A 24,165-nucleotide genomic window follows, 5' to 3' on the forward strand; every position below is an offset into this window, starting at 1 on the left:
ACTGAGACGTCAGTTTTACGACAAAAAAACTGAAAAACAACACATGTCAGGCGCTCGGTGCGACAGAGGAGTAAACCATCACTCCGAGGCTTTTAGGAACATTCAAAGCTGCTGACAAACCCAGCATGGTTCTTATATATACACCTCACAAATCAATGGGAATTAGCTTATAAATTTGGTACGTGGCTGCAGCTATGTGAATTATGTAATGACGATGATGATTATAGAACATAGTTATCAATCTCTTTAACAACTGAGCTACATATGGACATCACCATATTTAGCACTTGCATGAGAGCTGACAAACGGTTTTAGCGCAGGCTCCACAAATGTATCTCACAGACTTGATCTACTGTGTGCACATGAGTAGCTATAAGACTTGTGTCTACATTAATCCCAGGAATGTTAATGTGATGTAATAGTGATGTAAGAGAACAAGGCGTGGGTGTGGAGTAAGAGTCCCCCCGGAGCAGAGTTAAGGTCTTAAAGTAATAAAAAGCCTTGACCCAGACCCTGCACACCCACTCGCAGGGACACAGCACCTCTCCTCCTGCCCAGCACATGCTTTCATACTTTGGCTATGCTGCAAGGAAACATGCACGCAGACACACCCACAACAAACACAGACCCCAGAAGGACAAGAATAGGATATGGACTTAAATAACAAACATATGTCTCGCTTATATACGAGGATGAGCACAAAATGTACCCGAGCCACAAATGTCAACACGACCGCTCTCCGTCCTCGCCTAAAACAAAACGCACACACAACTGAAACACATCCTCGTTGTCTTGTGTTGTTCGTCATGCAACGAGGAGCACATGACTTAAATCGGGTGTGGTGCATGACCTGTTATCAGACAAAAGCGTCCCACAGAGAGAGCTGACGGGGGAGGCTGTGCCTCCCCGCCTGTCCCGTCTGTCGGCAGTCATGAGGTCTCCATCCCGTTCGCAATGCCGTGTCTCGTGGTTCAAAGCCCATAAAATGTTTGAGCTAAAAAATCCCCTCGCTGTTTAAAACATCCAGGCACGGCAGCGTGTTGTCAATAAATCAGCTGCTTTAGCCCGAGGAGAGTGGCATTAACCGGAGGAGAGGCAATGCAAAAGACCTCTTTTTAAGGCATATTGCCTTTGAATTCTTTTGGTTGGGTCCCTGAGAGTCTGATGTCTCTCAGTGAGAATAGTTGGTTTGTATTTCCTGCTTTAACCCTGAATCCTCTGCATACTCTGCAGTCATGCAAAGTTAAAGGCAAATATTTTAAGTTATATTCTGTTTGATCTCATTTACTGATCCTTTTTTTTATTGCCTCACTGATTCATTCATATAAATTTACTGTCACAATAATGATAACATCTAAAGGTTAGTGCAAGAAGTCATTGTGACATCTGGTTTACTGAGATCTTCTGTCAACCAAACTAGTCATGCCTCACCTTAGTGACTTAGCACCGTCAGTCTCAGTGACAGAACTACCTATCCAGGATTAATGATGCATCCTTACCTCTGCAACACTTTTTCACCCTAATAAATACGTACTATATTTTTATGTTGAATGCTAGGTTTCATAGGCAGGCAGTTAAAATGCTTCTGCAAGTGTTACAAACCTTTTTAAAGCAAACTGTTCCACCAGCAGTGAGGGGGTACTGTGTAGAAATGAGTGAAGATGGAGGCCAGGGGAGAAGAAAAGGACGTGACTTATAAAAGTTTATTACTGAACATCCCCTCTTTGATATGGTTGATAACTGATAACGGCTGGCAAAGTGTAACTGAAAGGACGAAATCAAATTGAGCATAAATAAAGAAATGTGTGTGTGTGGGTGTGTGTGTGTGTGTCAGTGAAAAAGCCACTCGTCCCATCACAAGGTATCTTCATTGAGAGGCAGAGCCCCCAGGCAGCTGGCCGCAGCCTACCCAGGGCACTTTAAATTAAAGTAGTGTTCACTAACACAAGGTTAGCGGGTTCGTCCACTGTGCAGATACTGTATGAAAAGGGCCAATTGTCTGGTGCAGTGCTGATGGCTGCATGAAAAACAAGCGAAGACACTTTGAATCGCAGGCCTGTATGTAACCATGGCGAATTGTGGAACGAATCAAAGAACGAAAGGACGGATCGAGGGACGTAAAGGCAGATGCAAAGATAGATGGCTGCAAAGACGACTGTCCCCTAGAGGGACGGCTGATGTAAAACATTTCAGGTTTGGATTGTATGTATTCATTCTGTGGAATATGTTAAATAAAGGGTTTGTTCAAAAATACTAGCCGAGTTGTCTGTGTCAAAAAGTTATACATTTGAATCTTTACTTAACAGGATTAGCTCTTTTTCTACATTATACACACTACCCATGTGTGGATGGTTAATAAATAAGGTTGGTGTTATATTTTTCTAATTGTCAATAAATCCCACAAATATGTTAGTCCGTCCATCTCTCTATATATTTTGTACTTGTCGTCCAAGCTCGTGGCTTTCAGTCCCAAAGCTTCCTTTTGTCATTACAATAAATAAAAATAAATATCTCTTTAAAATACCTAATGAGTAATTTCCTTTCCCGACAGCTGGGCATTGTGGTTTTTAACAGACACTATAGTGCATTTCATGAGGAATAATTATCACAGTTTAATAAGATTCGGTACATTTATAGGAGATGTTGAATGTGTGAGCAACTATAGTGCCTACGTTCCGCATGATGAAGGAATGTCACACTGTCCCAACATGTGGTGTGTTCATAATAGTTTTTGCACAATAATGGACGTCTCTGGCACAGGGAGATACATTGAGTCAGATGTTAGCAAAACACACTTTACTTCACTCCGCCATGGAGGTTATGTTTTCACCCTTGTCCATTTGTTTGTTAATTTGTTCGTAAGCAAAAAAATACCGGACGAATTACCATGAAACTTGGGGGAAGGATGTGGGATGGGTCCCATTAAAATTTGGTGGAGATCCAGGAATTTTTTTTTCCCACTTTCTTTAACATTGCAAGATCGTTTATTTGACATTTTCACAGATTTCTCAAGGAATAATTCATGGATCTTTATGAAAACAAATCACTCATATTTAGGGAAGTGATATGAGTTTGTGTAACTTGGTGCAGCTTGATTGCATTTTAGAGGACTGTTGGGCTTTGTTCGGAGGTATGAGTTCTGCTGAGTGCCATTCTAGTTGTTATGTTCTTTTAATAGGATTCAGAAAATTGTAGAACATTACCAGACTTATGTAGGTTAGTTAGTTGGTGAGCATGGTTACTGATGAAGAGCTACCACAGGCTGAAATGTTTGTACCACGTTCCCAGTTGATAAAGTACAATAACCAGTATGATTCATTTGCTTAAAGGCAGGTCACGTGTAGCTTCACATATTCCATTTGTAATAAATAGTCACAAAATGGGGTTTAAAAACGCTGATGGAACAAATCATTCATTTCCAGCATATCACACACACACACACACGTGCACACAAACTTGCGCAAGTATTTATGAGGAAGAGGCAGAAGGCTTATTCAGTAAGGCTTATTCTTGAAAAGGAAGAAGCACGTTATCGGTCTTCAACTGCCATGCAAAGTGGAGAAGTTAAGCCTCTATTCACTATGCAAAGTGACCGCTGAGAGACAGGAGACAGTGCGCTGAACTCCGTGGGGAGAGGAGATGTGTAAATGATCTAACCAACCTTGTTGAGCTGAGCCTCGCTGAACACGCACACACGATAATGAGTAAGATATTACATTAATTGAAAATAAGCAAGTCACCATCGTAGAGATTCTAAATGTGACAATGTTACATGATGCCGTCTTCCAGTGAAACACTTTCAGTCACAAAACAAACAGATTTACTGTTTTCGGAGTAACTTTAAAGTACATGCTTTTGATTTGCCGTTGTTTTCAGAACCTTATCTGGTGTGTTGATATCACTGTTATTCATGTCTGAAGATTCTGTGGCGATGGTTTGTGTGAGTTTTGTGCTCATGTCACAGCTTGACAAACCACAAAATTCCTTCAATCCCTTCACTGCTCGGAACAAAGAGAATTTTCCAACTGCTTAGAAATGTCACATGACGTCTGGTTTGAATGAAACAAAGAAATGATGGACACAAGCAGAATCTTATCGCCCTGACAGGAAGAAGTGTGATCCTGACTTTGTAGCATTTTGATAAATCATGTTTCCTGTTTATGAATGTGAAGACCATGGCTGTTTATTTTTAGCAGTACTTCTCACTAGTTCTAATGAAACCTCATGTCTGATCTGAGCTGTGGCAAAGAACCTATCCAATGGATTCAGAAAAAAAGTGGGAAAATGATATTTAGCTGCCAACTATCCTACTGATCCAAATTTTTAAAAAAAGACTTGAGTTTCTGCCAAAGACTGTAAAAGCCTACGTCTACGAGCCAGAGCCAGGAGCTGCATCAGGAGCCCCGCTCCTACAGCCTGCGATCCACACCCTGGAGCTGCATCGGAGGAACTGCTTTCATAGTCCAGTGGGACCAGTCGAAGATTTGCAAACATGCAGACACGCCTTATCTGCGCCGCATTTCTGCCAGATACAGAACAGACACAGGGGTTTGCTGATAAAACAGCGAATGCACAAAACCACGTGAACCCTCACACCTCCGAACTTCACACACAGCTCCTCAGATCCTATATTCAAAAAGCCCCCCTGTTAACAACAACTAAACACAGTTACAAGGCGAGAATGTCCACAGCCACTTGTGTGTTTATCATTGGTAAATACACACAGCTGTTAGCGTCCAGTGTAGCAAGCGAACAATGCTGGCAGCTCCACACCTCCAGCACAAGGGACACATTAAGAGAAATAGTAGGAGGAACTGGCCCACTCACTCTACAGAGCAGTCCCTATGTGTGTGTGTGTTCAATGTAAAATGTCCTCATTGTTTGATATATGATATACAGAAGTAGATTAAGACTTTTCAAGAACATTAATCAAGAGCTTGAAAGCTTTGCAGGAAATGTCTTACTGTTCAGTTCATGTGCAATCTCTCAGAATCAGGCCACTTGTGTTTCAACTTGCTGCATCAACTTTAAAAGTGTCAAGGATGATGACTTGCGCCATTGACCATCACAAGTTTTCTTACTCGCTTAAGTCGAGTAAGAAATCATCTGAGATGATGTTTCAGATGCAGCGCGAGAGAGAGAGCGAGCGAGAGAGGCCAACCTCACTTGCTGGCGTGTTCCACTGCTCAACCTGTTGATCAGGCTTTTTCCCAAAGGGCCTGAATGCATATTTCACTATGGGCTGTTTCTGTTAAAAGCGCAACAAGCGCAGGTGGTGTTGTCTGCCAACTTGCCCCAAGCTGAATGGATATATTTATTAAACATTTACATTCTGTAAGCTGGGCATATTTTTACCATAAAACATGCACAAACCACATGAGCAGGTCTGTGCAAATCATGCACGCACACTGATATCACTTTAAAGTGAGAAGGGTTGATCTTCCCCGAGCAAAACATCCCATTTTTTTCCCTTTATAAAATCAAGATGTTGATAATGATGTGGGTGAAAGGCTAAACTGACGACAAGCAGTTGCCAGAGAATGAACTTCAGCAACTGCCTGGCTTTTGCAAGAGTATGAAATCTCCAATTTCAACAGCAATCCCTATGGCCTACAGCGACACAGGACCCCGACACTGCACTTGGTTGCTGGTATGGTTGGCTGTGAACACACATACTCAAACACATGGACACATACACAGGAGGACCTCCCACTCACTTTTCCCCAACTCACCCAGTGAGCACTCCCTCTTAGCAATCCCTTTTTTTCCGATGGCCATTGCGAGTAGCAGACGGTTTTGCCATCCCTCTCCTAAAATAGCAACCCGTTAGCACAGCCAGGTCAGATGGTTTTGAAACATCCCTGTCAAACGGGGCTGGAGTGGAGGGGTGATGGGGGCAACGAGTGCGTGACCACCTCCTGGAGAGCTTGGAAGAGGTTGTCATGGGTGGGCCTCAAGTGGAGTATTCTTTCACACTTGGGTGACAATGAGTGCTGGGGAACAAAGTAGGGGAATCTAAAGCTGCTTTCAGACACTCACTGAACTCCAGAGATCCTCCTGACTCTGACTCTGCAGGGGTCTTATGTGTAAACGCAAATGTCCACATGAGAGCATTTCTGCAGAATTTTCTCCATCTGGCCCCCTAGTATAAAATCCAAGGAAACCTCTGGAGTTCGTCCGGAGATCATGTCTGAAAACGGCTCAAGAAAAATCAGTGGCGTGTGAGTGTTTGCAAGAAACAGGTGGTGGCCATTTGATTATCATTTTAACAGTTGAGTTGAGAGAGATGAAGTCATGTAACTTTTGTTATTTTTATCAAACCTATTTCATCAACCCTTCTAACCTCAACAGTTAATATGTGAGCAAACAAAAAACCCAAACTACAGCTCAGACTTGTATTTAGCTGCACGGCAGCCCGGGTACCTGCCACAGACTGAAAAGATGGACAACACGTCTCCATTTCATTCCACTATCCAGAAATGAAGCAAAAATATCCTGGATAGCCACGCTGATGCCTTTTGGCGTCCTCACAGTAGCTGTTTTGATGAGGAGCAGTATCGAGGTTCCACCGCGTGACTTTTTAGTTTGGCCCATCTGACTGCTAACATGGAGGAGATGAGGTTCATGACCTATACCGCTGCCAACCATCAGGGGGTAATCAAGATGCCATGGCTTCACTTTTTGGAAGCTGTCACGTCCTCCATCTGTAGTTTCTCAACTGAAGTTTTTTTTCTTTTTTTTCTTGGGTCCTCTTCCTTCTGGAAATTACTACAAAGTTCACTCCTCAGTCCCGCTGCTGTTTGCCGACTTGTCTGAGCTAATCACAACCCCCCTTTTGTGGAGCTGTGATGTGGTTTAACCGGAAACGACCTGGGGCTGATGTGAAAAGGTGTTTGGTAGATGCTGCTAAAAGCATATATTTGACAAGCAATGATATTAGATCATGAACTTTATTTAATTACTATCCTTAAAAATATGAAAAGAGCCACGATTGAGCACGATGTTGATTAAGGCTCTGTTCCAAAGTATTTCAGGTTATTAGTTGAGTTACAAATGTCAATGGAATTCTGAATGTTTTTCAATTTCTTGAACACAACCCAGAGTTATGGCTTCACTTAAGCTCTATGAGTTTATCACAACTATGTGTAAATGATCCTTAGTTGTGCAGGACTTTTGGGTTCTTACACAATTGGAGCTTGGGACTACTTCTTGTTGTACAACAACTTGGAATGTAATGCTAACAAATGGATATTATCACAAAAATGTAAAGGAAAAATGTGGGCTAATACTGCTAACAGTATCCTGCGACGGTACCAATCTGTTATGCGCCAACACTTGTAAACAAACAGGCAAACAGTGGTTTCTAAGAAACACAACCAAGACATATTTCTTGTTGCATTCATTTGTGTTTTCACAGACTAATCAAAACCATGACAAAAGTGTTTATCAGCATCAACTCGAGAAAACCTGCTGATCAATTTATAGGCAGTGGTGAGCAATCACATGCACCATCTGGTTTGACTGATGTTGTGCTGAAAGTCCTTTGAGCCATGCTGCGCAGGCACAATCTGGAGCGGAGTTTGCTACAAGATAAAATGCTCCAGAGCTATAGGCAAACCAGAGGATGGATCCTTTACACTGCGTGTCCACAGGCCGGCATTTGACGTATTGATTCGTCAGAGAAGTGGTCCGAAGCTCGACATGGCAACTGAACATCCAGCCTCCTAATGACTTAACCACATCAACTCCTTCTCTTCTGCGCCATTCACCCTCCCTCCATCTGTCCCTCCAGGCACTAACCGTGGATAGAACACGGTGAGTCACGTTGGAACAAAAAGCTCCATTCAAAACACACACATAAACACACACACACACACACACACACACACACACACAAACTCCTGATCAACTCTAGCCAGCTAATCCTAATAAAAAGTCCCTCTCTTCTTCAGTAACAACCCCCCCACACACACTCACACCACTGCTGACGCCCTCTCAATCTCCAGGCAGAACCAGATCACCATGGCTGCGGAGACACCAGATCAGGCCAATCCAGTTGTTGAGCGTGGATCAAGGATCAAGTAACCATGCACGCTGGTGCAGCTCCCAGAAACCAACAGGAGCCAAACCTTCAGAGGTTGTCCCACCACATCACACAGCCTGTGTGTTTGTGTGTGTGTGTGTGTGTGTGTGTGTGTGTATATGTGTGTGTGTGTGTGTGTGTGTGTGTGTGTGTGTGTGTGTGTGTGTGTGTGTGTGTGTGTGTGTGTGTGTGTGTGTGACAGAAGCAGAGAAAAGAAACCAGGATTAAAAGATAAAAACCATAAGAGCAAACCAAATCTATTTTGAAGTTCTGACTTCCTTCCTCAAACAAGGCCTCAGCTGCCTTTTTTGTCGTCCCACATGACACACCACCATGATCACTCACTGGCCTTTTCACAGGCCTGTGCTCTGGTCAAGGGTGATTTGTTAATTTTATGGGCTTCTTCTCACAAGGTTGAGAAATATTTAATCCAGTAACTGCAACACATTGAACCTACCTAGAAAAGGGCTGATCAGTCATGACTTTTTATTAACTTCTTTATTTTCTGCCTTTGACAATATTCCTTTAGAAACCCATAGTGTGTTATCTAAACTAACCTCTTTGTTTCATAAAAAATCGGATTCTTCACCAAGATTAACATATTATGAGTAATATCAGTTACATAACAGTTACAGCTACTTAACAGTCAAAGTATTAATTATGCAAAATGGCCCATTTGATAATATTAGTGAAGTGCCCTTTCTAAAGATGCCTGTTTGGAATGGGCTGTTGGTTTGGCCTGTTGCGATGTTGGTTGCAGCTTTTCTTTCGGAAACTGTAAAAGTGACCTGCAGTAATTGAGCCGTGGCAAGGAAAGACCTGTTCCTGGACTCAGTCCTCAGAACCCTGAAGCTGCACCACAAGCTGTTGTCGTGATCAACAACGTCACTTGCATTGGTAGTTCAAGCTGCCGCTGCTACAAAGCACTGGGCGCCTGTTAAGTGTATTAATATTGAACATTTCACGAGTTTACATCACACCAAATTCGACACTACACTCCCCTGGGCCCTGAACAATACATATGCCATGTGAGAAGGACATAAGATGAACAGTTCTCGACACATTCAGACAGATAGAGGTTTAAGGCATTATAATAGATTATATTATTTTTATTATTATTATAATATGAAACGATAAGTTCAAGATTTTCAAGACTTTCTTAAAATAAACATCAAGAGTCCATGTGAACACTAGTTTTTTTTCTTGCTTTAATCCTTCCTCCTGTTCATACTGGCCACCAAATATGAGGCTGCAGCAGACTGAAGTAGACAAAACAAGGGAGTATCTTCCAAAGTTCCTTTTAGTATAAACTTCCCTCTTTTTGTTTGACAGTGAGGAGTGAAATTTGTTCTAAAAAGACTTTGGAGGATATTCCACATCATTTGTGTATGTTGGATGGCTCAAGCCCCATATTCATTTCTGATAAATGTCTGAATAAATGTTTGCACAAAATATTGAGGGTGGACTTTTTCCCCATCACTGATATTGAATCTACTATTGAATCATCAACTTTTATCTTAAAAGCATAACTGAAAATATAACTAACAGTGTGGTTTATTACAATTTATAGCCATTTCAAGGTTCATGAATTAAATTTAGGGGTTTACTAGAATAGGTCTACATGCTGTTTTTTCCCAAAATATGCATTTTATGTCTCATACCGTACATATACATAAAACATGAATATGTTTTAGAACTTGGCCCGCCTCCCAAAAATCCCAGTTCAGAGCTCTGATTGGTAAACTGGTCCAATTTTTTGCAGCTGGTCACCTGCTTGGTGTAGAAACTATCCCGCTTCACGATTCACTGTAAACATCATTGTAGCTACGGTAACAATCGGTTCTGCCAAGCCAATTCAAGCCAAATTAGCAGCTAGGTGGGTATGTTACATGGGCTTGGCCGACCAGTGGTGTAACTTGATCACTCTCTAAGTCACTCACTCACAGGATGTTAACCTGGACTGGGGCCAGTGCAGCCAAAAAGGATTTCATGAAAAAGCATCTCTCCAACTGTTGAAGCACAGAAAACACTAGAAACTGTACTGTATATAAAAAATGGTGAAGATGAACGGGCAATTGCTTGTACAGCGGGAGAATAATCTTAAACATGCCTCAAGATCAACAATGGACTACCTCAAAAGGTGCAAGCTGAAGGTTTTGCCATGACCCGGTCATTTCCCCAACCTAAACCTCAACGAACATCTGTGGGTAGAGCTCAAAAAGGCAGCGCAAGCAGGTCGGCCCCAAAATTCTCACTGAACTAGAATCTGTTGACACTTGCTAAGGGGGTGTCACCATGCAGGGTGCCCAAACTTTAGTTAAGTTCCTGTTTTGTTATTATTAAAGTGTAAAAGAACCAGTCTGCTTAGTGTTGGATGGAACAGAAATGTTGACCAGGGGTGCCCAAACTTTTTCATGCCATTGTAAAACATGTTTTTCCTCTAGGCACTGTGCCAGTATTCACACCAGCAGTCTATGTGGGAGGAATCTCTGTGCGGGTCACAGAGTTTGAGTCACACACTGGTGCGTGTGTGTGCCATGTATAGACTGTGATAATAAGTTCATAAAGAGACAGTTCACGGTCTGCTTTATGGCCTTTTGGTCACATGACTGTTTAGGTCTTGACTTATTTTATGGCGCAAAGATTTTGACAAAACATTTGTTTTCAGGCAGGAAGCCTGACAAATGGGAGATGATAAAAATTGTATTCCCCCTTTTGTTTCATTAACTGTAATTATGTTTTAAACTTAACATCCATCCCCTCGAGTGACAGCTCCCTAAAAAATGACATGAGGAATCTTAAAGAAAAAGCTTCTGTCCTGACAGTTGAGCTCATTTGCCAGGAAAACGCTTGTTTTCTGTGCATGGTTGTCCTCTCATTGTTCTCTCTAGGATTGTTGCCAAGTTCCCAGTCAGAAGTAGATTACTCAGCATGTTTGCTTTGACAGCGCAAAGACGAGGTTCGGGGTGCAGGAGTGATTTCCAGGGGAAACTGTCTACCTGTGACATATTACACAATTACACTGTTAACTTGCAACTTGCTGTTTATAGTCACAACAAACCCAATAAATGGACCTGTAAACATCTACTCTTTTATAAAATCAGAGCATTTCAAACGAAATTAGTTTTTTCATTGTAAATCTTTGTCCTTCTTGAATTTATGTTTTAATTTATAACTTAGCCATTTATTCATTTTCAAGTGATATTTGTATTATTTATTGTTATTTTATATACTGCCATATGTTCAGTTTGGGGGAAGGTTCATTTATGTAAGTAAATTGATTTAAATGTATAAAACCAATAAATATATGTTTAGAATAGAGCATTTCAACTAAGTCAAGAATCTCCAGATTTGCATATTCCCTATTAAAGTATAGTCATAAAAAGTTTGCATATGCAGCAGATCAAAGTCCCATTACATCTATTAGTGATATACTATTTCCTCAGAGATATTTCTCTCACGTAAAGGAACTGTGGCAGCAAAATCAGATGCACATTTATTTTAATTCCCTGTGTATGCACAGCCTTACAATCATGATCTAGGTTATACTCTTATTGACATAAATGGCACGTCTGTAGATTTATCTCATGAGGTGTTTTTCCCTGGGGCAGCGCTTCGCAGGTATTTCTTAAAAGTGAATGTCGTGCATGGGATGTTCGTCATTACATTGAATGTGTTCCTGGAATTGACATGTATGTGCCGCGAGCTTATATTCTTCTGTAACACAGACAGTACAACAAGTTTCTGTGTCTAAAGAGACTGAACATCTACAGCCCTGCCAGCGGTCTCTCTTTGAGACTGTGCTTAAACGCAGTGGAGCTTTAAGCTAAATGCTAACTTTAGCCGGCAAACATCCTCACAAGGACAACACAGTTCTTTGTCTCTGTGACGTGAATGAACAAACAGTAAGTTGCAGAAGAGGCCTGCAGTTAGTACAACAGACGTATACACATCTATGCACAGTATAATGGAAGCACAGTGCTGTATTCAGGGCGGCGTGGTGGTTGGCAAGAAGGTTTCCGGTTCAGCCAGGGGTCCTTCTGTATGGAGTCTGCATGTTCTACCAGTGTTTGCATGGGTTCTCTCCAGGTACTCCAGAATGGTTGTTTTTCTCTTTATGTTGGCCCTGTCATACGCTGGGGACCTGTCCAGGGTGTACCGGGCCTCTTGCCCAATGTCAAGCTTGGATTGGTTCCAGTCCCCCCCCCCCTCCGACCCTCAAAGGATAAGCAGCATAGATAATGGATGGATGGATGGATGGATGGATGGAGTACTGAATTAATAAAGATGGTGATCAGTAGTTGGAAGCTTAAACAGATTTTTCAGACAATTGTGTGTGCTTATCTGCACCATGAGTTGCATCACTGGGAGTTCTGTTCTCTCAATGATGCAACTCTTCTCCTTTCGCATGACAAATTATATATATACAGGCTACAGCAGATTATATCCTTCCATAGATACAGGAAGTATCTGTTAGAAAAAGCAAATGCAATTGTTTTAAATGCCAATTTTCTCAGAATATTTGAGAGGCACAATTTTAATATTCCCTTAACTCTCAACTGGGTCTTGACCCAGATTTACAACAAAAAAAAGAAAAAGACTAGACAGTAGTCTGTACAGTGTGTGTAACACTGGCAGGATGGGGTGCGGTGAGAACAGGAGTCATGATGGAGAATACTTATAAGAAAAATCTAGAGATTCTTGTCAGGGATGACTCAGAGTCATGACACAGACTGCATCTCGCTATGAAAGGGAGGGGGTGAAGAGCTGTCTCCCTACGCCCACTCTCCGGCCTTACGCCCGACCATCTCCAGACACTCACACAGACAGGGTGAGGTAGAGGCAGGAGGCCAGAGGCTGGTGGACTCCACAAAACCCTGATTCAGAACAAGCCGACACCAGATTAGTGTGAGTCACAAAGGAATTTCCCTGACACATTTTAACCACAGAAAGTCTTTTTCACTCTCAAATTCTTGGTGGAGATGAGCGGCATCAAGTGATCTAGGTCATGTGCACCGAGCCCTACAAATTCTAGCTCCGCTAAAGACAAGCCATAACCGACATGAGCAATCATTTAAATATGTATAAATCGGTCTTCACTTGATTCTCTCTGATTATGGAGTGCCTAAGTCAAAGAACAACTAACAGCACAATATATTTACGTATACAATTATTCCGTAATAGTAGTTATTTGGTCTTAATCCACTGACTGTTTTCTTTTCTTTTCTGGACATGATATAATCTAACCTCAGAGGAGTCGACATGGAGCCAACAACAAGCCAATGAGCAGTGTGATTGACAAGGCAAACTGTTAATCGATGTAGGTTTATAAGGTAAACAAGACTGATGAACTGCCTCGAATTGAGGAAGAGGTGAAAGCAAAAATACCTGCGGCTACAGTGTTCGAGATGTTTGTGTCTCTGCATCTGCGATAACTGTGGCTGGAGTCATTGAGGTTTCAGGTTCCCATTCTCCTCAACATGATATGGATATTTCTTCAGATTCGGCACAATTTATCACTTGGACTCAAGAATGAACTGGTTCAATTTGGTGTTCAAAGGTCCACAGGTCAAGGTCACTGTGACCTCCTGTCTGCCCAATTCTCATGGGGCCTTGTGACACATGGAGGGTATTTCATTGCGTCTGGCACAAGCATCCACTTTAACTCAAGGATAAACTCATCAGAATTTGGTTGTCAAAGGTTAAAAGTCACTGAATAATATTTTTGGCCACAGCTCAAGAATTCATAAGCTTATTATGACAATATACAGTAAAACCTTTTATTAAATTCTTTCTGAACAGACATGAATGTAAACTGCACCCTGGTTGGCAGAGCCATACAACGAGGGCTGAATGCTTGGCTGGAGTCAATCCAGCTTGCCGCTTTCTTGAGAGCATTATCCAAACAACTTCCCACTGCATGTTTGTTACTGCTGGAGTTGGCTGCTCCGCTCCACTCGGATTGTGTCTGGGTAACGGTCTAGAAAGTGATGCCGTAGCTAAATTACACCTTTCTTAAAACCCTGGCATGTATGTGTTGTAAATTGTCTGGGTCCGTGTTCTGCCTTTTTCCTCACGTTAAGTAACATGTAGAGAGGCAGTGTTTGAGGCTTTATCGAAAACCACTCATCCAAAAAACATTGCAGCTGATTCCTGTACTACCTTGGGTTCTCAGCAACATCCCCACCAAGTTTGAAGTGGATCAGATGAGCGGATGCAGAGAAAATGGAAAGAGAGAGATTATTCCATTTATAGTTCCAAATGAGAAGGAAATAAGAATTATAGTGTGTATTTTGGACCCCCACCCCCACCCCCACCAGGGGAGTTCTACCAGCAGCAGAGCCAACCATATAAAACAGCACCTAACAAACCCGCACACACAAACACACACATTTGTCTGCGTGTCCAGCAGCTGCATTCGATATAAATCATGTCCATTAATGCACACAGATAAAAAAAATAGGCCAAATCAGGTTCATCATTAAAGTTTTCTGTGCAACAAGCACATGCAAGCTCACTATCTACTTCTGTCACACACACACACACATATAGAGCGTGCACCCAGTGGTGCTAAGTAAACAGATACAGAGGCAAGTATAGTCTCTTTCTCACATCCACACATTTAAACAGCGCCCAAAGTAGCTTGGCAATCATACTCTTTCCTTTAACAGATTCATCACCAGTGTTGCACAAGCCATTTGGTCAGCTCTGTGAAGGACTGTGTGTGTGTGTGTGTGTGTGTGTGTGTGTGTGTGTGTGTGCGTGTGCGTGTGTGTGCTTTCCCTTTGTAGGAGAGACTAACAGTATCCCCTTTTACACTGCCTGTTTAAGGCAGGAAAGATGCATTATTATGCTTATTTTGTCTTTCCGGTCTGTATGAAATGTATGAGAATTGAATAGGGGGAGGAATTGTTTTACCGTCTTTGTGCCGGCAGCGGGGATCGTCACGGAGTGTGAAAGGGAAAGACGAACAGCAGGACAAGACAGCGCCGTTTCAGACTCTGGAAAGTCGGCACGCTATCTAAAAAAATCACGCACTGGGGCGACAATATGCCGCCTCGTTTGATTTAGTGTGCAAAACCAAATGTAGCATAAAGAGGGGTATTCTTAACAGGAATATAGCGGTATCTCTGTGTAAAGAGGACTTGTGATAGTGTCTCTGTGGCCGCTTATCTGTGTGCATCAGACGGCCACAGGCTATTAAGATCACTACAGAGGTTAGATATGTGATCTGAAGGATGATACTTCAGAGCAGAGAACAAAGCAGATGTTTTCACATGGTAGAAACTGTGCAAGGCTGGCATTCAAGGCCTGGGGGGCCCATCAATAAATGCTAGCTTTAGAGCAGTTATTGTAGTTGGCCAAACATATTACAGGCAACAGTTAAACTTAATACACTGTAAAGAGCTGCCAAGAAAATCTGCTGCGCTATTACCGACACATTTAACCAACTGTGTCAGTGCGTTCTAATTTTATATTTTGGGGGGTTTTGTCAAAATGTCTTATTTAAAAAGATGATGAATTGATGGCCTGCTGAAGGAGGAGGGGGGGTTGTGACAAGGAGTTCATATTTCTGATAGAAACTATCAGGGCCATTTGGTTGGGTTGTGGGAACTCTCCTGAATACAGAGGTGGGTGATGAATAAAAGAATAAAAGGAAAGAAAAAGAAGACCAAGAATGGAAAGATAAACAGAGATGACGAATGCAAGATCATACAAGATCTGTCCTTAAGTACTATTTGTTCTTCCCAGAGACAAAGAAAAAAATGTGCGTGCGTAACATTTGGGCGAGACGGAGAAAGATAGATGATTTGAAAAGTGAGGAGGAGCAGGAAAGAAGGGACGAGAAGAAGAGAAAAGTGGAAGTCTGTTAAGTTGACACAATACCTTTCATTGACAGCTAAAAGTATATTTTCTCCGTGAGATGTGCTACATACAGTTTACCACCACACACAGTGATGGCACACAGTCCCGCAGCGACTTGGCCGGGGAAAGTCTGCGAGGCCAACTGGACAGACATACCACGGCTATAATTTCAGTGTGCCCGAGCTGCAGATTAGCCACGGTGACACATAAAACCTGAATGAAAAGCCAAGTGGTCAGACAAGAAACAACACGAATGATAAGTCATCGAGAAAACGCTTCGTAAGTGATTCTGCAAAACCATTTCAGGTCCCAGTGAAAGATCTCCAGGCTCTCGTGTTCTTAAATATTTGCCAACATTGCACTAGAATTGCCATACATATATTATTCATTATTTTATTTAATTAAGGACAATGTATAACGCATGTGTAAATGTTTTTTTAATACGTTTTTACATTTTAAATCCTGATTTACTCATCCTTCAATATTATACTTATTCAATTTTGTTTAGCTTACAACAAAAATTTAAACTAATAATAAAACAGTTTGATTGCTTTGGTTAATTTTAAATTCTAATATTATTGGATACAAAAATATTGAATACATATGTACCTTTTTAATCCCTTTTTAATCCTCTTGCTGCCATACAACATTATGAAGAATAAAAAGAAAGAATATTTCCTCAATTTAGTGATGGATTATTCTCAGTAGGTGGCATCCTTCTCATGGAGACATGAGACAACAGTGACGAGTCAAGTTTTTATCCCAGCTTTGGTTTGCATGTCTGTACATGTCGAGCTGGTGGTAACAATCAAAGCAGATAAAGATCTATGAAAAGAAATTACAAATATTATCCAAACAGTAATACTATACAGTGTAAATCTTATTCAACGTTGAGAAGAAATTAATAATTAAACTCAACAATTTTACCAGTGAAAAATCAACAAGTTCTAGACACAGAAAATATACTGTTGGGCCCAGTTTGATTTACATGACTGTTAAGCACAACTTTTGGACTAATTCGATTTTAATGTTTTTATCAAACATAAATCATTTCATACATTTAATACTCTTTTTAATTAATAGGTACCTTATTGATCCTGAGGGAGATTTACATATAAGGAGAATCTTTTGCTGGGGAAAAATAATTTAAAAAATCTGCTCCACAAACTGAATTGCATGATTTACAAGTTTCTAGGTTTAAAATGATTCTGCTGAAACAGTTTTAACATTTAACAATTTCTATTGTTGGGCCATTTGTGTCTTTATTGACATTACTAACTTTTTTGGAGCGTATTATGTTATTTAGTTGCCGCACCAGTCTTTATTGACACATAATAAAATTTGTAATATGAGAGTAATTATGTTACATTAGTTTCAATCTCCAGTCAACTCTTTGATAACTGACAAAATGGGATACAAACATACAACAAATAAGGAGACAGAAAAACAAGAGGCACTTTGAGATAAAATATATAAAACATCTTTCTTTGGTATCTTTTTGAAGCTAAATATTTTCTTTTTGCTTAAGGTTGAGGAAAATAGATACTTGAAAATACAGACATCGCAGTGTCAGCAAGGCACACAATTTATATCCATCTTATTGAAAACAGCCATAATGACTAAGCGCTAAACACTTATTTCTTATCAGCAGATTTGTGTCTCGAGAACTCAACAGCCTTGAAACAGAGCAGCGATGTTTGCAACTGAGCTTGGCAGCAACTGGCTGCCTTCAACTGGCTCCAACAACCAGCACATAAACATGCATGAATAAGTTACCAATCATGAACCCGTTTGGTCCATCTTCAACAAATCTTTCGCTTTTATTGCATCTATTAACCCGGTGCATCTGAGAAAGTTTACGGCCTTAATCCAGCCAAATTCTCATAAAGGACTCTTCTGTTAATTTCACTCCGTTTTCATCAGACTTTTGGTTTGCGCTTTGGCATCGGGAGCCAAGCCAAGCACATTTCTCTGAGTCATCAGAGAGGGGAGCGAGAGGGAGGAGGAGGATGAGGAGGAGGAGTAGAAAGAGAAGGAGGAGGCGGTGGAGAAGAAGAAGGGAGGGGAGGAGGAGGAGGAGCAGGAGGTGACAAGTCCAGAGTTTCCCTCTCGCTCTCGCAGGCGAGGGCCTACACCGAGCAGCAACAGGCTGAGAAAACCATGCTCTATTGTTTCAGGCCTGCTGGCAATGTGAGCCTTCCTGAAACTCAGCAAACAACTATCACACACAAATGAGGGAGACGTGCCAAAGCTCTGCTCACTGAGAGACCTGCCAAAATGGCAGAAAGCTGTTGTGTGAAAAGTTTAGAGGGACTTTCATATAATCTGTTGTTTTCTTTGCCTGGCAGCCTGACAAGAACACTTTCAATAAAGTCTAACAAAAATCGATGAGAACAAGTGGTCTACAATTCTTTGTAGCTCATGTTCAACACATAATAAGGGACATATTTTAGACCTATTTCCGAAAGACAACACATTTCTGAGGCTGCAGTGATGTTGCCACCTTCTGATCAGTACTGCACACGTCACTCCTCCATCCCTTCTGAACTGTTATCCAGTCTTTCTTACAGATTATATTTGTAGATTAAAAAAAGGGTTTGTCCACGTTGCCTGGGCCTCCACACAATAAATTGGCACAACACTGCTCGTCAGGCTGACAAAGTGAGGGGGGGGGGGGGCTTTCTGTGCTCCATCCGTTCAAATCATGTTTACAAGATATATATAATTTGTCAATTGGTAATTATGAGTGTGAAAACCACATTGTGGTGCTGTTTTACTTTGTTTTAAAGCAGCTGCAGGTGAGTGATGATGTGTGAATCCTAATATTCTATTGATTATTCTGCTTTCTGCAGATTTAAAAATAAACCTCTTATAAAACATGTTGTATTGGTTTTTTTTAATGTCTCACAGACAAGTGTCCATCCTAAATAGAACATTTAATCTTGTTGGTTAATGATTAATAGTCGATTAATGAGTATCGCAGATAATTATGCGGATGACACCCACCTCTACATGGTGACTACAGTATCTTACATTCACTGATTAAGTGCATTGAACAAATAAAGAAAGTGGAAGAAAATGTTTAAACAGACTCAAAAATAAAAAGCCACAAAATCAGCCTATTAGCCCGTTAAAACCACAGTGGGAATTAAAGGATTTCTGTCTAAACAAGACACCAAAAAAACAAGCTCATGTGTTTATTTTCAGCCTGATTAAGTATTGTAAGTGTCTTTATGGGTAAAAAAAAAAAAAGGACTGATTTGTAAATGATATTACTTGTCTATAAAGGACTAAATGGTCTCCGTCTTAAATTTATCTCTCATTAACTTGTACGATATGAAGCTTCAGACCACTCAGGTCATCTGGGTCAGGTTTACTCAATGTTCCCAGAATAAAAACGGTGAAGCAGCTTTTACTTTCGACGATAACAGCCTGTGGAACCAGATGAACTGTCAGTTCATTTAAATACAAAAATATCAACACAACCACTTTGTCTTAAACAATTACATCTTTTTGTTTATGTTCTGTTTTCATTGTCGTTTAAATACAAGTATATGATTGATTTTCATGTGCTGTTATTTTTGTCGCTTCTTATTGATTTAATTACATTTTTCAATGATTCTGTCTGTGTTAAGAAGTTTGAATTGGATTGTTTTTATTTTCTTTTAAATGTAATTTTAACATTTTGTCAAAGTATTATTTTTGATGTCTCTAATGTCAGATTATTATTAGATTACCCTGTGACTGAATTGTGCGATATAGATAAACCTGCCTTGCTTTGCCATGGGATTGAAGTATAGAAATAACATCTGTCCTTTTCTACTTACAGGTCATCATTGTGTTGCCTAAGTGTAGCATTGATATGGAGGTGACTGTGTGTGTGTGTGTGTGTGTGTGTGTGTGTGTGTGTGTGTGTGTGTGTGTGTGTGTGTGTGTGTGTGTGTGTGTGTGTCTGATCACCTAAAATTATCAATGCTGGAAGCCGCCCAGCTTCACTCTGTAGTGGGAGCACAGGTTGTGGATTTATGTGGAAAAAGACTGGACCATGATTAATTGTTGTTTCTAAGAAGCAAAGCAGGACCATCGCCTTTCTTCTGGGAATCATCACATCTTAATATAGTTTATAGTTATAGCATAAGAGTTTATATTGTTGTAGCAGACACTATTAAGTCAACACATTGAAAAGCAAAAAACCCACTTGGACCCAACCCTCCACAGCGTGTGCGTCACTATTTGTGTTTTTTGTCGCTCTTGCAGCTAACACCTAGTTGGCATGGCAAGCAATGTTAGCATCGCTGTATAAAAATAAGGTGCAGTCACAGTGTGTCTGGTTTAGGAGCACTGCGTTGGGCAGGTGACAGGATGTTTACTGCATTTGTGCCACCCATGTGTCATGTCATGTTTACGTCACTAAAAAGTGGAGCTGGCTATCAATTTTTTTAATTCATTTTTTGCAAACATAGGGAGGAGCAACTGTTTTACTGGGAAGGACACACATACACTAACAGAAGAAGAAGCTCGGATCACAGCGCACGCGGAGGATGTGTGACTTTCATTCTTTGAGAGACGCCATCCGCTATTTCTTTACAAGGAAAATAGGAGTTGGCTGCCGTATTCTTTTTCAAAATCTCATATCTATAACCTTTTAACACACTCAAGTCCTGGTGGCAGACTTAATTTGGCAAAAGGTAGAAGGTGGAAGAAATGAAATATGAATAAGAAGGCCAGGATAGAGGGAAGCAGGTAAAACGCAGCAGGGCAGCTTTGAGGAACAACTGTTCGTTTCTCATCATGAGATTAGTTCAAACACTCCTGCAGGTTCTCATGTCCCCCTGGACCCGTCAGGCAGCTCCACTGTTTGTTTTCCACTCCAACGTGGGGACCGATTTGGACAAGGGTGACAGCGGAGTCTATTTTCTCCACCTGGAAGCTCGCAGCAGAGGGGAGGGAAACTCAAGACTGGTTTTACCCGCTTCCTGGAAACGGTAAAGCAAGCGGGAGGCCCCACTCTCAGGGAGAAGGGTAAAGAGAGACTGTGCAAGAGTGTGCAGAGAAGGAGAGAGAGAGGGAGAGACTGAAAGCTCTGGTCAACAGATAAGGAATATGTGTGAATGCATGAGTGGGAGTGTTTATGTGCCTGCCTGAGTGTGCGTTTGTGTGTGTGAGAAAGAGAAAATGATAGAATGGTAAAGAGCACATGGTCCAGCCAGGGGGATTTGCTGATGCCCACGAAGATCTGTTTACAGTGAGCCCCCAACGACCCCCCAGAGGATGCAGCACTCACTGCCAACACGCACACAAACACACACCCACATGGACACACATCATCCCAGGCACATGTCTCAGCAGACATAGATACATGGTGTCTAAGGTCACCTGTTAGAAACATCCGGACCACTAGATTCCAAAGCATGGACCTCTATCGTAGCACTCAAAACCCCCGGCCTGAAGGTAGGACCTAGGTGTGTGACAGCGGAGAAGGAGCAAGAAATGTACCGCACATCCAGCTGACGTTGATGAACACACACACGGTTTTGCAACTAAATTGCATTGTGAGGTTCAACATGAGGAGATGAAACAAGCAAAACTTGCACAGCAAAAGAGGACAGCAAGGTATAAGCGTGGGAGTTTGAAAGGCTCGTTCAAGGGCCTGAAGGCTGGAGGAAGGATGAGAGAGATCTGTGAGACACGACAGCAACAGAACTGAAAGGTTGAAGCGCAGAAACAGAGGATGAAGAAATGAAAGGCCAAATGAAGTACCGGTCTAAAAACATGGTAAAAAAAACAACCTAATTAGTGGCTGCATTGAGAAAACTTAGTTGCAAAGAGTTTGATGATAAGATCACATGGCTCTCATGTCTGTAGGCTAAATATGAAGCTATGGCCAGCAGCCAATTAGCTTAGCTTAGCATAAAGACTGGAAACAGGTGGAGAAGATCCATAAGAAGTTACAGTGTCTGGCAAAAAAAGTAGTTCCATCCACCCCCCCACCTCCCTGGTAAAACCTTGTTTTGTGTTTTTTAACTAACAAGATGGAATGTGTTGATTATTAATAGTTTCCCCCGGCTTCCAAAGTTAATGCTATGCAGGGGTTATCAAAAATGTTCTGGCATGTGCCAAACTAGAACTACATGCCTTCTGATTGTATGCCCCCAATTTTGACTCATGTCACCGTGAGCTTTAACCTTTGACTCAGTTCAAACTTTGACCAGTTGCTACTTGGACTCAAAGATGAAGACATTTTGTAAGATTTATTTTGTAAGACCATTGTGATGTTGAACTTTGACCCTAGATCATCTAAATCGAATCACTTAATTCGTGAGTCAGAGTGAACATTTTTGCCAAATTTAAAACGATTCTCTTGAGGCATTCTGAAAATAACTCGTTCACAAGGCAAAAGGGGTTTTTGCAAAGTCACAATGACCCTGACTTTGGACTTTCGACCACTGAAATCAAATTGGTTCATCTTTTACTCCAACTGAATGTTTGTACCAAATTTTAAGAAATTCACTCAAGGAGTTCCTGAGATGTCGCATTCACAAGACAACAGAACAGTTTTATAAGGTCACAGTTAACCTTTGACCCTCAACCACCAAAATCAAACCAGTTTAAGTCCAAGTGAATTTTTGTACCAGCGGACAACCCTATGACATAAAGCCTCCGGCCAATGGCTGACGTGCGGAGTTACTCCCCCCAACCCTGAATTTTTCTTAAATCATTCTTATCATTGTAATATGACATTAATCATTGTCATTAACAACTAATAAAATTGCATCCAAGTTTATTTTTTAGAGAGATAAATGTAAATGCAGCACAATAGCATCAGAAAACTGATGTTTATTTATTTTCCCGACATGACTCAAATTCACTCAACTTAATTTTACTCCATATTTTTCCCCTGGTCATCCATGACCCTCCTGCAGTCATCAATCCCCCCTCGAGGGAGCACCCCCCCCCCCCCCCCCCCCGATAGAGAACCATTACGCTAAGCTAAGCTTACTGCCTGCTGGACCTTGATATCTAATATACAGACATGAGAGCTATCACAACCTTCTCGTCTAACTCTCGGCACGAAGGCAGATAAGTCTACTCCCGCACTATTCTGTTAAATTATCACCTTGCACTCGCTCTCTGTCTGCAGATCTGCCCTGCTGTGCTTTTCACATTTGCACATGACGGCCAGGTTTTAAACCTGCCTGTTACATTTCAGTGGTGGAGCCGTTCGACACACAAGGACACGTACGCCAGCTGACTCAACAACCTGCTCTTCTGGCACAGAGATTAAGTGTGATCAATGCTCTGCGACAATCATGGCTGTGCTAATATACAGTAATAATATGGCCTGTACAAAAAGATGGAGATGGCTGAGATGAATTATGTGACAGACAAACAGAAGGCTCAAGTTAACATAGGCTCGACATTATAGGGCGTTGCTTCGATGCTATATAGTGGTGATGGTCAAAGCCCAAGGTGTTTATATGTGGTGTGTGGTCCCACCAATGTATACTCAATATGTACACTGTATGCAGGAATGTAGTCAACAGAAGGAGAGAGAATTGAACTGTGCCCTGATAAGTCTGTGTGGAAGTTATATAGTCATATATAGTATACATATTGTACAGCACTGTGTAAATACGGGAGTGTACGGGAGCAGAAAAGGTGTCTGTGAGTGTAACCACAGGAACAGAGATGGAGACAGGAGAGAGAAAGTGGGACAGACAGCAGCGATACAACCTCTCCTCTCCTCTCCGTTCTGCCACTGAGGGGAAGCGAAGGAGGTCACCCACACCTACGAGCACTCAATCAACCTGCCGGCGACCTTGCTCGTCCTGGATACATTGCCCGCTCCCTCTGTTTGTCTGCCTGCGACGCTGCCATCTCTCTGCAGCCGGTGCCAGGTTACACCGCCACGGGCACAGAGGTGCCATTCCACCAGATGCCCACTTTTCTGCCCACGCTGTGCCAAAAAAAAAGAAAGAAATCAACGGCAGACAGCTCTGTTCTATGTCAATGCATCGCGCTAAGAGAGGTCTTAGACAGGGATCACGACAGAACATGGCCGGGTTAATTAGTATGTAGGGGGATCGCTTTCCTCTATCTGGTGATGTATAGCAAAGTGATTCATTCGCCAAATGCTGAGAATGTATGAGACCCAGTTTTTATGTGAATAAAGAGACATGAATGTTGAGCATCATCTGAGGACACCTCCAAGGAAA

The 24,165-nt window shown here is 41.6% G+C and overlaps 1 long non-coding RNA gene across 1 annotated transcript in view; it reads left to right on the top strand.

The window, feature by feature from the left end:
* The window catches only part of LOC117763376, a 29,936-nt gene extending 21,418 nt beyond the window's left edge, over nucleotides 1-8,518 (top strand). Inside the window, exons 2-3 of the long non-coding RNA XR_004614151.1 lie at nucleotides 7,653-7,815; nucleotides 8,007-8,518. This is a non-coding gene — a long non-coding RNA (uncharacterized LOC117763376). The remainder of the gene's footprint in view (nucleotides 1-7,652; nucleotides 7,816-8,006) is intronic.
* The last annotated feature ends 15,647 nt before the right edge of the window (nucleotides 8,519-24,165 follow it).

Source organism: Hippoglossus hippoglossus, chromosome 1, assembly GCF_009819705.1.
Source record: "Hippoglossus hippoglossus isolate fHipHip1 chromosome 1, fHipHip1.pri, whole genome shotgun sequence".
Lineage (NCBI taxonomy): Eukaryota > Metazoa > Chordata > Actinopteri > Pleuronectiformes > Pleuronectidae > Hippoglossus > Hippoglossus hippoglossus.